Genomic DNA, 13,764 nt, shown 5'->3' on the forward strand with positions numbered 1-13,764 from the left:
AGGGGCAAAAATGTTGTAACATACATATAACTGGCCACACCAAGCTAGTTCACAGGGTTTTCTAACAGCTCTTTCAATAGCTCTGACACCTACAGTCAGGGGTCAGTTCTGTTCACCATTACTCTCCAGTTCACCCTTGGCAAGTGTTGTTATCAGGGAGAGAGCTCTCATCTTGCATCCTAATAAACCTGTTGATTTCACACATGGTCATGGGGAAGATGGAGAATTGTTTCCCCGGATGGCTTGCCCCATAGAATAGACTGGTGTTCACCTAGAAGCAAGAGACTTCTGGAATCCCTAATCTCAGTTTCCTGGAGCTCAACATGGGGAGCCCTTTTTAATTTTTAACATAAAGTAAGAATGGCTGCCCTCACTTGCTTTGGCTAATGGCTCAGTCAGTGGCCATGCAGAATAGAGCCAGCACAGTTAAGGTTGTTGGGGGCTTACCCAGAGCCTCATGGTAAATCTGGACTTAGAGCATCTGGAGCCTGACTGCACTGAACATATTCACAAAGTTTTGCCTATGGTCTTTTCTGCTCCATAACAGTCAGGGTGACTTTGCCTCTAAACCCTCAGTGCCCAGTGCAGGGCTTAACCAAAAACTCAAGGACATGTCCAGAGAATGAGAGATAACTTAGTACTTTAGGTCTGACATTTTTGAGGTCTTTTAGTTCCTGGTACATCCTTTAGCTGTCCCTCAGCCCCTGTGTTGTATCACGGAGGCTTGTGGGCTGGCTCTTGAGAACTTGCCAGGGCGCATTGCACCTAGTTAGGCTGAACATGGTCCCTTAAGCCTAAGATGGCATCACCTTTCTGTAGTCAATACTTGGCACAGAACTGGACCTAAGTCTATAGAATATCTATAGAAGGTGCCAGGTCTTAAGGAAGAGGCCCATTTTGCAGGGAAGACATGATACTTGGAATCTGACTCTGCCCTGGCTTAGAATAACCAACCTCCTTTTTACTTCCTTTTCTTTCTTTCTTTCTTTTGCTTCCTTCTTTTCAATTTTATCTTTGAGCCCCCACAGGGTGCATGAATCAAATCCAAGCTCTTTTATATTAGCTTAATACTGAGTAAAATGGTCAATTTAATACAGAAGTTCTAGATGACCAGGATGAGTTACCAGGATAGTTACTGTCCCTCAAAACCAGAAAGCCAGGCAGAAGAGGCAACCTAAAGCTATCTGGGTGGTTTAACTTATAATTCCAGAACTTTCCAGGCAAGTATACGAAGACAGCTATTAGTTGGCCTAGGCTACATAGTATAACCTGTCTTAAAAGCAAAACAAAGGCCAACAAGATGGTTCATGAGGGAAAGGTACTTGCTGCCAAGGCTGACAGCCTGAGTTCAATCCCAGAGACCCACACCCAAGATCATGGACTCTCAAACTTTGTAGTCTCTAACCTCCGAATGTGTGAATATAATGACAATCTGCTACCTGGAGTTCCTGCAGGGTTTGTCCTCAGCCCTCCTTTTCCCCAGGCCATCTAAACAGCCTGCATGCTTTTATTTGGGACATTCAAAGGTGATGTATAGGTAGGAGACCATCAAGTGGAGGGGAAAGAATGGAAAGTGTCCCAAGGCAACAGTTTCAAGATGCAGGCAAGAGTGGAGGGAAGAGACAGACTCTAGGCATCTGAACAGTGAAGGCCAGAGAATCTGATGCAGTATACATTATATGTCCAGTATGTTTCAGCACTAAGATATAAAAAGCATAGTTTTCAGAAATCTTTCCCATGTTCTGTGTTACAGTCCAAACTTTGCCATGGGATAACCAGGATTCTTTGGTCCAGGAAGGCACGGGTCCGGTGAAATGACATACAGACACTAAGGTGGTTTTTGGATCTGAGTGTATTATTCAGGGTATGCCCTGGTCCAGTCAAGTTAACATCTCAAATTAAGCATCACATTCATCTGTCAAAGCTTCAGTTTTCTTGGGCAGTACAGGGTGTTTGCCCATCGTCCAATTGGTGCATTGGCCAATTGGTGCATGCAGTTAAACCGCTTCTTCACCGCGGCCCCGCTGTTACGCTAGCCCAGGAGCTGGGGAAGAATGACTCCCGCGCCTAGCCTCCCAGGTGAGGATGGCAGCATTGTGGAGCTTGGGGAGTCAACTGACAGGTTGACCTCCACCTAGTCCGTCTGCTGCATTCTTCTTGGTGCCATGCCTGGGGCCCGCCCTAGGCACCTTGCGATCAGCTCCAGCTGCAGCCCCTAGCCCCAGCCCGGTAAACCAACCGGGGAGTCTCTGTGAGTAAAAAATATAAACTGCATTCTGAATCACACCTGGATAAGCTAGGAATGTTGTTTTGATCAAAGACTCACTAGGTGGAGTCTTCAAAACAAAAGCAGTTCCTCACAAGCTTCCATTGAGGCAGCTCTGAGCTCTGCACCAACTCAAATGTAAATTCTTTCTTGCTTGCCCAACACTCACCTGTTCAGCAAGGGCATTGCATACGGTTCTTCAGATGTAAATATCTTCTAGTCTGGGCCTATTGTTTCAAATCCACCTGTCCCTCAAGATTGACTAAAAAACAAAAAGTAGCCTGTAATTTTAGGGCTTCTGGAAAATTCTACTGCTTGCTATTAATGCTTTTATACCATATTTGGAGCCATAGTTCATATATATCCTGTTGGGAGGTAAATGTAATTACATAAATGATTGGAGTAAAGCTTGCAGAATTTTCTGGCTAGTGACTTACTACAAGATGGATTCTTTTACATCTTAATTTGCTTGGTTTTTCTCAGTCCTGGCTACTAGGCAGGAGGAGAGTTTATGCGTAAAGTAAATTGCCAAGTGAGATTTTCGGCTTCTGAATAGGGTATTCCAGAGGGCCCCAGGAGACATTTCTCACCTCAGTCTGTAAAATTTTGTTTTACAGATTTCACTGGGGTCACTGCGGCATCCTGGCCCTGGAAACTGAGGAATACCCAGGGAGAGAAGCTGGGGTTTTTGTGGAAGAGGCATGAAAGAATTTCATGCTTGGGGTTGACAGGAGATAAGAACCTGCCTCTGCCTTCTCATCTGGCAGAAATCAGTAGTAATCCCTGAGAGGGGAGGGTACCAGATTTTGAGGACTCTATGAAGGTGTCCAGATCTTCATGTGGGCTTCCCTACCACTTCCTAATCTTCCTGTCTCCATCTGAACCTTCAACTACCCCAGAAATGATCTGGTTTTGAGCAACAGAATCTTGGGTTAGTGGCTATAGGAATGAGAGCTAAAGTTCCTGACCAGGAACAAGAGAGCCGTCTGTCCCATCTGTCTGTCCATTGTTGGCTTGAGTTTGCAGGAAGTCTTACTTGGGCAGATGAGTTCTTTTGTGCTTCCTGAGATGGTCAGATCTCATGAACTCTCTATTATACACATCACATTTGTGTGGTCAATATCTGGTATGGATCCTTCTATGTTGTTCAAGGTCATCAGAGTAGAAGAACTTCCATGTACAAATGTTCCAGTCACATATGTAGGGCTTCTCACCTGTGTTTGCATTGGTGACTCATGAGGTGAGAGTGCTTGGTATAAACTTTTCCACAGTTGTCAATATGAGCAGACTTAAGGCCTTGAAACTAGGGGCTGTCCCTTGGTTGTTCCTCTTGAAGTACTGGGGCTCTCTTTCTCCTGTGGAGCAGGTATGGGCTGATCACATATGAAAGGTTCTTTCCAGACATTTGACTGGGTCACAACTGAATCTTGGGTGTCTAAAGATAGCAATTGCTGGAACCTAGCTGAGACTATCTCAGGATTGCAGGGATGTATAGAGTGTAATATCTGATCCATAAAGGGGGTCACAGCATGGGCCTCAGTGGAAGGTATGCCTGAGACCAACAATATTCCATGGTTTTTTTTATGTTTTTTTATTATTATTCGATATAATTTTTTATTTACATTTCAAATGATTTCCCCTTTTCTAGCCCCCCACTCCCCGAAAGTCGCATATTCCATGTTTTAAAGAGCATGTGGTGGCAGGTACTGTTGGGGGTACAGAATAAAACATTGTTGGGGCACTGCTGTCAGCCATCACTGTGACTCCACAGGAAGCTGGGCTTGGCAGGCCACCTTGAGGCATCAGATTCTCCCTGAAGGAAGTGTTCACTCCCAGAGTCCCTGAACTTTAGACTGGCATCAAGTGGGATCTCCTCCCAATCAATCTCTGACAATAATTCTGGAACAGAGTAGGAGTCAGCTGGGAGGGGCACCTTACACCATGCTTAGGTAGCGACCTAATGAACTGTGACTCCCGTTCTCCCTCATTGCATCTGAATTCCTCAGTTGATGCCTTATAGGGCTTCATCATCTCTGGTAAGTATTGAATGGTTAGTGGCTGATGAAATCTGCTGTTTCCAGAAGACACAGGCATATGTGACACTGGCATCAACATCTCATTATCCATGGAAGACTGGTGCATAGCCTGTTGTTATTGGCCTGCTCCATGCCATCTGAGACCCAATTTCAAAACAAACCAAAGTCTGGCCAGACCCATACACCATCATAGGTGTGGGTCCTAACACCACTATGCCAATGGAAAGTATCATCTTACAGAATTTAATTGCTAGGTACAATTAATATGCTGAAAACTGACAGTTATGATTACAAAGAAGTTTTTTTAATTGGATATTTTGTTTACATTTCAAATGCTATCCCCTTTCCTGATTTACCTCTGCAAATGCCCTATCCCATCTCCCCTTACCCTGTTTCTATGACAGTGCTCCCCTACCTACCCACCCACTTTGCCTAACTGCCCTAGCATTCCCCTACACTGGGGCATCAAGCCTTCACAGGACCAAGGGCCTCTACGTCATTGAGACCCTTCAGCTCCTTCAGTCCTTCCCCTAATTCTTCTATTGGGGGTCCCTGTGCTCAGTCAGATGGTTGACTGTGAGAATCTCCTTCTGTATTGGTCAGGCTCTGGTAGAGCCTCTCAGGAGACAGCTATATCAGGCTCCTGTCAACAAGCACTTCTTGGCATCAGCAATAGTGTCTGTGTTTGGTGTCTGCATGTGGGATGGATCCTCAGGTGGGGCAGTCTCTGGATGGACTTTCCTTCAGTCTCTGGTCCACTCTTTGACCCTGTATTTCCTTTAGACAGGAACAATTCTGGGTTAAAAATTTGGAGATGTGTGGGTGGCCCTATCCCTCAACCTGGGGACTTTGCTTAACATCTGGATATAGTTTTGACAGGTTCTCCTTCCCTTTTGTGCAGTATTTCAGCTAATGTCATCCCCTTGGGGTCCTGGGAAGCTCTTGCTTTCCTAACATCTGGGACTTTCTGGTTGCTACCCTGTGTTCTCCATCCCTCTGTACATCTCCTCCATTTCCTCCCATACTTGATTCTGCCCCTCCCCCCTGCTCCTCCTCTCTACCTCCCAATCCCTCCCACCTTCTACTTCCCTTGATTATATTGTTCCCCCTTCTAATTAGGACTGAAGCATCCACTCTTTGGTCTTTATTCCTCTTGAGCTTCATGTGGTTTATGAGTTGTATCTTGGGTATTCTACATTCTTTGTCTAATATCCACTTATCAGTGAATACATACCATGTGTGTTCTTTTGTTACTGAGTTATTTCACTCAGGATGATATTTTCTAGATCCATCCCTTTGCCTGAAAATTTTGTGAAATCATTGTTTTTAATAGCTAAGTAGTACTCCATTGTATAAATGTACCACATTTTCTGTATCCACTCTTCTGTTGAGGGACATCTGGATTGTTTCCAGCTTCTGACTCCACAGACAATGGGAGACAAGCACTGAACATTGGTTTGGTTTGCTCCACCTTGATATTCTTTGCTAAAGACACACATGTATTAGTTGGCCTTACATAACATTATTGAACTCAATTTGTGGCAACACTGTCATTGAGAGAAGCTTGCCCAAGAACTGCTCCTGAGGTTTCTGAGGCAGCTTGCTGCTTCTGTGACCTCTCCTCAGGCTGATTAGTGAGCCTAGTGGTCTCTTCAGAATTAAACTACAGCTGCCTGGTGTCTGTTGCTGAAAGGACTGAACTGTAGTTGCTGGTTCATGCCTGGTATCTGCCTGCCTAGAAGGTCTGTTGCTGAATTGTATTTGGTATTTGCTGCAGGAATGAACTGAAGAAGATCAAGCTCAACCCCAAAGAACTATTGCTGAACAGGTCCACTTCCCCCACATCTTAATAACATTTCCACTACCTCTGCTGGGTGGTGGGCTAGAGGAGAGGTTGAACCCTTATTAAAAGTAAGTTGCAAAAATTTATGCCCACAGTATATTTTTCATCATCTCTTTCCTTCTCTGATTTCTGGCCCCATGAGGGAGAACTGCTTTGCTTTTCCATATAATCTCCATCTATATCAATGCAGTCCTGGAAATAGTGGAGCTGAGTGATCATGGACAAAAAACTCTAAAATAAGAAATCACAACCTTTTTTTCTTTTTAAATTGTTTATTTCAGTCATTTTGTTACAGCAATATAAAAAGTCAACTAACACATTCAATACAGATATGTACGTGTTTGTTATAAATTATCCTCTCAGTGTTATAGTGAGGAATAATTATAGCACTATCACAAAGAGTGAATTACAACAAGGAAGATCTACTGGAGTGACAAACAAATGAATCAATAGGGGCCAGTGAGATGTCTCAGAGGGTGAAGGTGTTTGCTGCTAATTCCAAGGAGCTAAATTCAATGCCTGGAACTCACTAGGTTGAAAGAAAGGATGAACTAATATTTCCTGAGGCTTAGGTGCAGAAGTGTTTTGTAGATGCATCCACTGGGACTGGGCTTCACCACTCTGCATTTTGATTGCATTTGGTTTTCTGTGATGTCTCTAAAGGGCTCTCTCACAGGCCCAGGCATAGCAAACACAGGTGTTGACAGGCTTTGCCCTTTCCCCTTCTCTCTCCATTGCTAAAAAGTTAGATTACATTCCTAAAGCTAGCCCTCAAGGTCCATTCCCTTATTTGGCCACTGACTCATTCCTGAGAAAAGACACCAAGGCCCAGCAATCAAAATCCACTCTTTGGCTTTCCTGGCTAGCACACCCCTTTGTTCCCTAAAAACCCACCTCTGCTGAAAAACATCTGCTGCTTGCCTTTGCCTGATCCAGAGCACCCCACCACAACCTTGTTCCTCCTGGGTAATAAATCTCCTCTGTACTTAGAATGTGGTGTCTGGGTATGTTCCTTAGCCATTCTGAGGTCCTGTTACAGAGACTGGATGAAACATTGTCAGCCCAGATGGGAAAGTTTAACTTATACTGTAGATGTACATAGAGGTATATATGTATTCACAGTGGTTTGATACTTTTAGGTAGATAGTTAATAACATTCTTTATGAGTATTTCTACACATTCTTACTGATACTTTCCCCTCCTTTCTCCTCCTTCTGTATTTAGAACACCCCCATTTTTCATCTCTTTCATCAGTAGCCTTCCCTCTCTATTGCTCTTCAGCCTTATGCCCAAATCTGGCAATAGTACCCTTTTACAAACCAGTGTATGTAGTCACACCTAAAGATTTGGAGCTAGGAGCTTCATATGAGAGAGAATATGTGACATTTGCCTTTCTGGGATTAGGTTGGGTTTTTGAAGTCAGGGTCTTACAATGTAGCCTCGACTGACCTAGAACTTGGGCTATGTAAACAAAACAGACCTTGACTACTGCGTCTTTTCTTTAGTACTCAAATTGCAGTTGTGAGGAAACATAGGAAACATGTCCTTTAGATTTTTAAAACAGGATCTCACATAGCCCCAACTGACTTTGAAAAAATAACTAAGTAGGTAAGAATGGCCTTGAACTCTTGACCCCTACAGTATCCACAGGTTGGCTCTCCTATAGAGGATCCTGACAAAGATATAACTGAATGCAAGCCAAATCTCATAATTCTTTCATAGACACCATCAACACATTCAACAGACCTAGAATACAATGCAGCTTGTCATGGAAATGCAAAATATGCCTCTTCCAGATACAAAGGCTGGTTGATCTTGATCAATGATAGAGAGGCAGTCTCAGAAGGAGATAACGAGGCAGTACACAAAAGCAGGAAAAAAAATCTTGGAGCCATGAGAAAGAGAAAAAAAATAAAACCTCTGACGGTTGCATCTGGTTGAAGCCTTGGATAGCAGAGTAGCAAGAATCTTAGCTCAATTAAACATCAAAGCCACAAACCAGTTTGGCCTGGATCAAGGTCTCTAAAAGTCTAAGGGAATCCTTAAGCTAGTTAGGGTGGCAGTGTAGAGCCACATATCTATTCCTTCACTACAGAACAAGATGAAGGCAGTTAAGGAGGAATAGATACTGGAAAGCTCCTTTTGCCTTCCTCTTTGACTAAATGTGGTATACAGATTCCCAAAGACTAATGGCACCTTACCCATTTCTCTAGGAAGAAAAAAAGACAACAATGGACCCAACTTGACCTGGAGATGTTTTTACAAAGCAGATGAAAATATAAACTTATAAGCAATAAGCTATGCCTTGGTGAGAAAGGAATAGCTTACCCTTCCCTCACATTTGGTTTGATATGTAATGTAAACAGTCTTGTTATCTCAGCTTTCTTCCCTTCCAATCCTGCCTCCTCCCAACCTTTATCACTTTCACTTACAAAGATAGTGTACTTAATGGCACGATAGGAGGCCTGGCTTGAAGCTGGCATTAAAGAAAGAAGATAGGAGAAAGCTTTGGCCAAAAAGCTGTCAAAGAAAAGACATGAATGGACCCAGAGACAAAGAACTTTACTGCATCCTAGAAAATGAGCTGGGATTTTCCATCTACTACCTCTACCCAAACACTTTCAAGATTTCCTTGACTAGGGCAAAGGGGAATGAAAACAGTGACAGATATGCATACAAAAGCTGTACAGAAAAGCTGAGATCAGGTGATCTGTATGTTTTGATTGAAAAGCAGCAGCCTGACATCTCAGGTGCTTTATTATATATAGTTAAATGAGGCAAGTTAGCTAATCTCAGTAGAGGAGTAGGGGAGTAGTCTCGATGTGTGGTGATTCCAGGAAGAGGAAGGTGTGGCCTATAACTTTTTGAACTTCTTTTTAGATAAAGGTCAACATTTCATCAACATCCATACCACCTTGAGGGGAAGGTCTTTTTAGTCCCCTGAGCCAGGTCTGCTTTGATATGTAAAATAGGCACCTCAACTGCTTGTCCAGGGACTGAAACCCAAGGATGTCAACAATATACAGTCACATAGGGTTACATTCACTCCCTGTAACCCATCATTCCATTAGGAAAACACTGAGATGCTTAGCCTTTTGGAAAATGGAGGAAACCCTTGAGGTGGAAGGTCTACCCAATTTGCCCCAGGCCGGAACCTGAATTAATAAAATGACTTTCCCATCAATCTCTGCCGAAACTTCAAAGAATAACAATGGTACAAGAAGAATCTAGATGAAGAAGCTTTACCAACTTTTTATTTGCCAGTATACCATTTCCAAGTAATGCTCCCATAGACTTAAATCCCTTTCCATTTGCCATGGCAGACATAGCTTCATGCAGTACCTTGTAGCAGCCTAGGAGTTCTTTGCTATGACCTCCACTCAGGTTAAGTTTGTTGCTTGGTTTTGTCATAGAAAACAATTTCAGAGCAAGTCAATATAAAGCAGAATTGGAAATTATTGTTTACTTATTATCTTTATTTATTTTTATTCAAAAATGTACACACAACTTTATGATCATTAGTTTCCTCCACACCTTTCATTCAAAAAAAAATTCCTGAAAACAAACAGAAAACAAAAAGCAACCAAACAAAAACACCTCAATGCAGTAAAACATTACCAAAACAAACAAAAGCACACATAAAACCCCCCATGGCTTCTATTGTGTGCTGTCTAATTACTCTTGGGCATATGGCTTGCCCTGGAGTGTTCATCATATACCCAGAGACAATTCACTGGAGAAAACTGATTTTTTCCCCTTACCCAGCAGTTATCAATTTCAAACGACTTCTTGATTAGGAGTGGGATGTCTTTTATTTTCCAGAGAATAATAAATTAATTGTTCAATAAATGTAAATATACCATGGTGCTTTTTAAAATTAAGTTATTGACTTACTTCACATACCAATGGGAGCTATCTTTTGGAATTTCTAAAAGACTTTTTTTTTCAAATGTGGCCCAGCAGGATTGCCCGAAGCTTGCAATGAATTTCAGTTCTATCACAGGAGTAGAAGGACAAGCAGAGACCTCTACACAAGAAGGTCTAGCAATCAAAAGCCCTCTTTTGGTTGTGCTAATAGGTCCAATCAAAAGAAACCAACTCATCCTAACAGAGGGTTTACCCTTCTACCTTCATAAACTGCCACTTGCCTATTGGTTATGTCTGTCACCCCTCTTTTCAGAGACATTCCTTTGTCCCTCTGAGGCAAATGTCTCTTCCCCTTTCCCTCTCTTTACTTTCTCTGCCTCCTGTCTTTATCTCTTATTCCCTAGTCTTTGTACCTCTGGGGCAAATACATCTCCTTTTTGCTGAGAACTTGGTCTAAGAATGTTTTGTGCCAATCCTAGTCCTTTTGGAGTCTGAAAATTCCTTCTCCAGAGGTGGTTAGCCTGAGATTCTCGTGTTCAAAATTATACCCCAGCCTCAGCCAGCTCCTGGCACACCTGGGCCATATGAGATTCTGTCTTATAACTCTCACAACAGGAAAGTCATATCAACTGTCTAGCAGGCGTGGTCAGGCAGAACTCAGTGTCAACAGAAGGATCGGCTGTTCAAGACCATTTTATAAATGAGATTGTGTGATAGTTTATGAGTTCCCCATTCAGGTTTATGGGTGAGAAAGGATTGGCAATAAATCTAAAATCAAAAGTCATATGGGTTTCTGATCACATACATTTTGATCTTTAGCATGGGTTATTAGTTGTTTTAATATTGTTATTTCTATCTCAGCAGATAAATATAGTTCTACTGCAGTAAATATGATATGATCAGTTATATCAAAATTCTTGCTCCTCAGCTAACAAGAAATATAAACCGGATTTAGAAGGTTCTTATAGGGTTCTTTTCTTTCTCCATGGCCCCCTCAATTTTCCCAGTCTTTCTCCCTTGCTTTTTTCCAGGCCTGCTTTTAAACTCATGATCCTCCTTTACAAGCCTCCTGAGAGCTAGGATAATGGACATGTGTCAGTATGCACAGCTAAAAATGCACTAGTTTCTTTTTAAAATTATTCTTTCTAAGCTACCATCAATGGGAATTTTTTGAGAACTACTAGACTGATACCTATATGGAATATCCTGTTTAAAATTTGTCTAATTTTCTTGTTATATTTATGCTTTAGTGACAGTGGTCCAGTCCTACTAAGAACCTATTAATATTGAAGAAAAATTTATTTTGATGTCCTCCATGAGTGGGGACCTAACCATGTGTCTTGCTAGGTGGTAGAGCTAGTGACTAATATGTGCAAAGCTCTTGATTTGGTTCCAAGCATAATAATAAAAGGAAAAAAGTTAACTCAGAGTTCTGGGCAAGCTATGCAAGTATTCTACTGAGCTACATTACTATCATTTGTCTCAATGACTAGAATCATCTTCCATCTGGCAAAACAATTCCTACATGAAATCCTGCCTGACTGTCTTCAACTTGTTTAGGTCCCAATACTAGTTCAGGCCTTAAATTACTATTTTTTTTTAATTTAACTTAATTACTTATTCATTTAGTTAACTTTGAGACAAAATCTTGCTATGCAACCCTGGCTGGCTTGGTACTTATTATGTAATACAGGTTGTTCTTGAACTCTTAATCACCCTACCTACTGCAGCTTCTTGTGTGTGAGTTTGTCTGGCTTCTCTTTAATATTTTTAAATTCTTAAACACATGAAAGATTGATCACAATACAGAGTATCTATCTAGAAACTGCAACAGCAAGCTCTTTTTTAAGAAAGGGTCTCATCTAACCCAGGTTGGACATAAATTTGCTATGAAGCTGATGATCTTGAACATTTTATTTTCCAGTTTCTAGCTCCCCAAAGTTGGGAATAGATGTGTGTACCTTCATGCTCAATTTTATGCTGTGCTAGAGATCAAACCCAGAATTTTGTAAGTGCTAGGTAAGCACTCTACCAAAGAAGCTATATCCACCATCTCAAAACTCTGTAGAACTTATTTTTTTCCACACAGAAATTCTTGAACCATAATCTAAATATCATAGTTGTCATTATTTTCATGGAGTCTATTTCCTCAACATATAAAAAAGTATTAATTATATGGTAAGCATGACACTATAAAAGTGTATCAAAAAGTACAATAAGAGACCAGCATACATTATTAGCATTATTAATATGCATAGTGACATATTGGCATAGTGAATGTTGCCCAAAATATATATCAAAATATATATCCCGATTCTCAAATATATATCAAAAGAAACCTATGTTAGAACAAAGGCTAATTCTATGTGTACAGTGTTGAGCCCAAAGGTCAGCTTTGATTACCTTCCTCTATCACTCTCCACTTTATTTTTTAGATAGAGTCTCTTATTAAACCTGGAAGTTGCTGTTTCAGCCAGATGAGCTAGACTCTTAGTACCCAGGATCTACTTGTTTTCCTCACTTCAGTGCTAGGGCTGCCAAAACCTCTTGACATAGCTGGCTTTTACATGGATGCATCTGCATGCTTACACAGCAAACACTTTACCCACTGAACCAATCTGACAGCCTGATAATTTTCCTTTTCTTCAAGGCTTAAAGATTCTCAGCTTTCCCAAATTCTCGTGTGAGTCCAGTACTCATGAGAACCTATCCTTTCCTTTGGATAATGTCTTATTGATTTCTACAAAACTTATTCCATGACTCATTTAGACAGAAGGGGCGGGGGACAAAGTTTAATAATACAGGCAAGATGCTTCTATTTATTCTGTATGAATTCCCTCAGGACATATATCTGTAATAAATGATCATGTTGTGTCTTTTATAACTTCTGAGTAGAGCTCAACATGCTTGAGATTAGTAATTATCTATGATCAATATATTAGTTACCTATGGCTATACAACCAAACCTCTAAATTTTAGTGTGGTGGTTTGAATGTGCTTGGCCCCAGGAGTGGCATTATTGGGAGGTGTGACGCTGTTGGACTAGGTGTGGCCTTGTTAGAGAAAGCGTGTGGGGGTGGGCTTTGAGACCCTCCAACTAGGTGTTTGGAAGTCATTCTTCTCCTGTTTGCCTTTGGAACAAGATGTAGAACTCTCAGCTCCTTCTCTAGCACAATGCCTGCCTGAATGCTGCCATGCTTCCTGCTTTGATGATAATGAACTGACTGAATTTCTGATCCTGTAAGCCAGCCCCAATTAAATGTTGTTCTTGATAGGAGTTGCCTTGGTCTTGGTGTCTCTTCACAGCAATGGAAACCCTAACTAAGACACTTAGCAAATCAAATAACAAATACTGTACATGGTGATGAACACCTGTAAATCTAGCATTCAGGAGGCTGAGATAGGAACAAATGTTTCATGATGGCTTAGGTTATAACAAGTTACAGGTTATCATAGGTTAGATAACGTATGACCAAATTTTACTCTGTCTCAACCCTCTCTCAAAATTGTTTTCAAATTTTAAAAGCACCCCCCAAACCACATTATCTTTTTTAAAAAAATATTTATTGAATATCATCTTCATTTACATTTCCAATGGTAAAGCCTTTCCCAATTTTCCCCCTCCCCAAAGACCCTCAACCCCTCCTCCCACCCCTTGCCTCCACATATATGCCCCTTCACCCACCTTCCACACCTGCCTCGGTTTCCCTTTGTTGGGGCATCTATTGAGCCTTCACCTGACCAAGGACCAC

General features: G+C 41.6%; 1 pseudogene; it reads right to left on the bottom strand.

The window, feature by feature from the left end:
* Window positions 1–3,298: 3,298 nt before the first annotated feature.
* LOC127675474 (Krueppel-like factor 17) lies at window positions 3,299–9,472 on the bottom strand (annotated as a pseudogene).
* Between the last annotated feature and the right edge of the window lie 4,292 nt (window positions 9,473–13,764).

Source organism: Apodemus sylvaticus, chromosome X (genome assembly GCF_947179515.1).
Source record: "Apodemus sylvaticus chromosome X, mApoSyl1.1, whole genome shotgun sequence".
Classification (NCBI taxonomy): Eukaryota; Metazoa; Chordata; class Mammalia; order Rodentia; family Muridae; genus Apodemus; species Apodemus sylvaticus.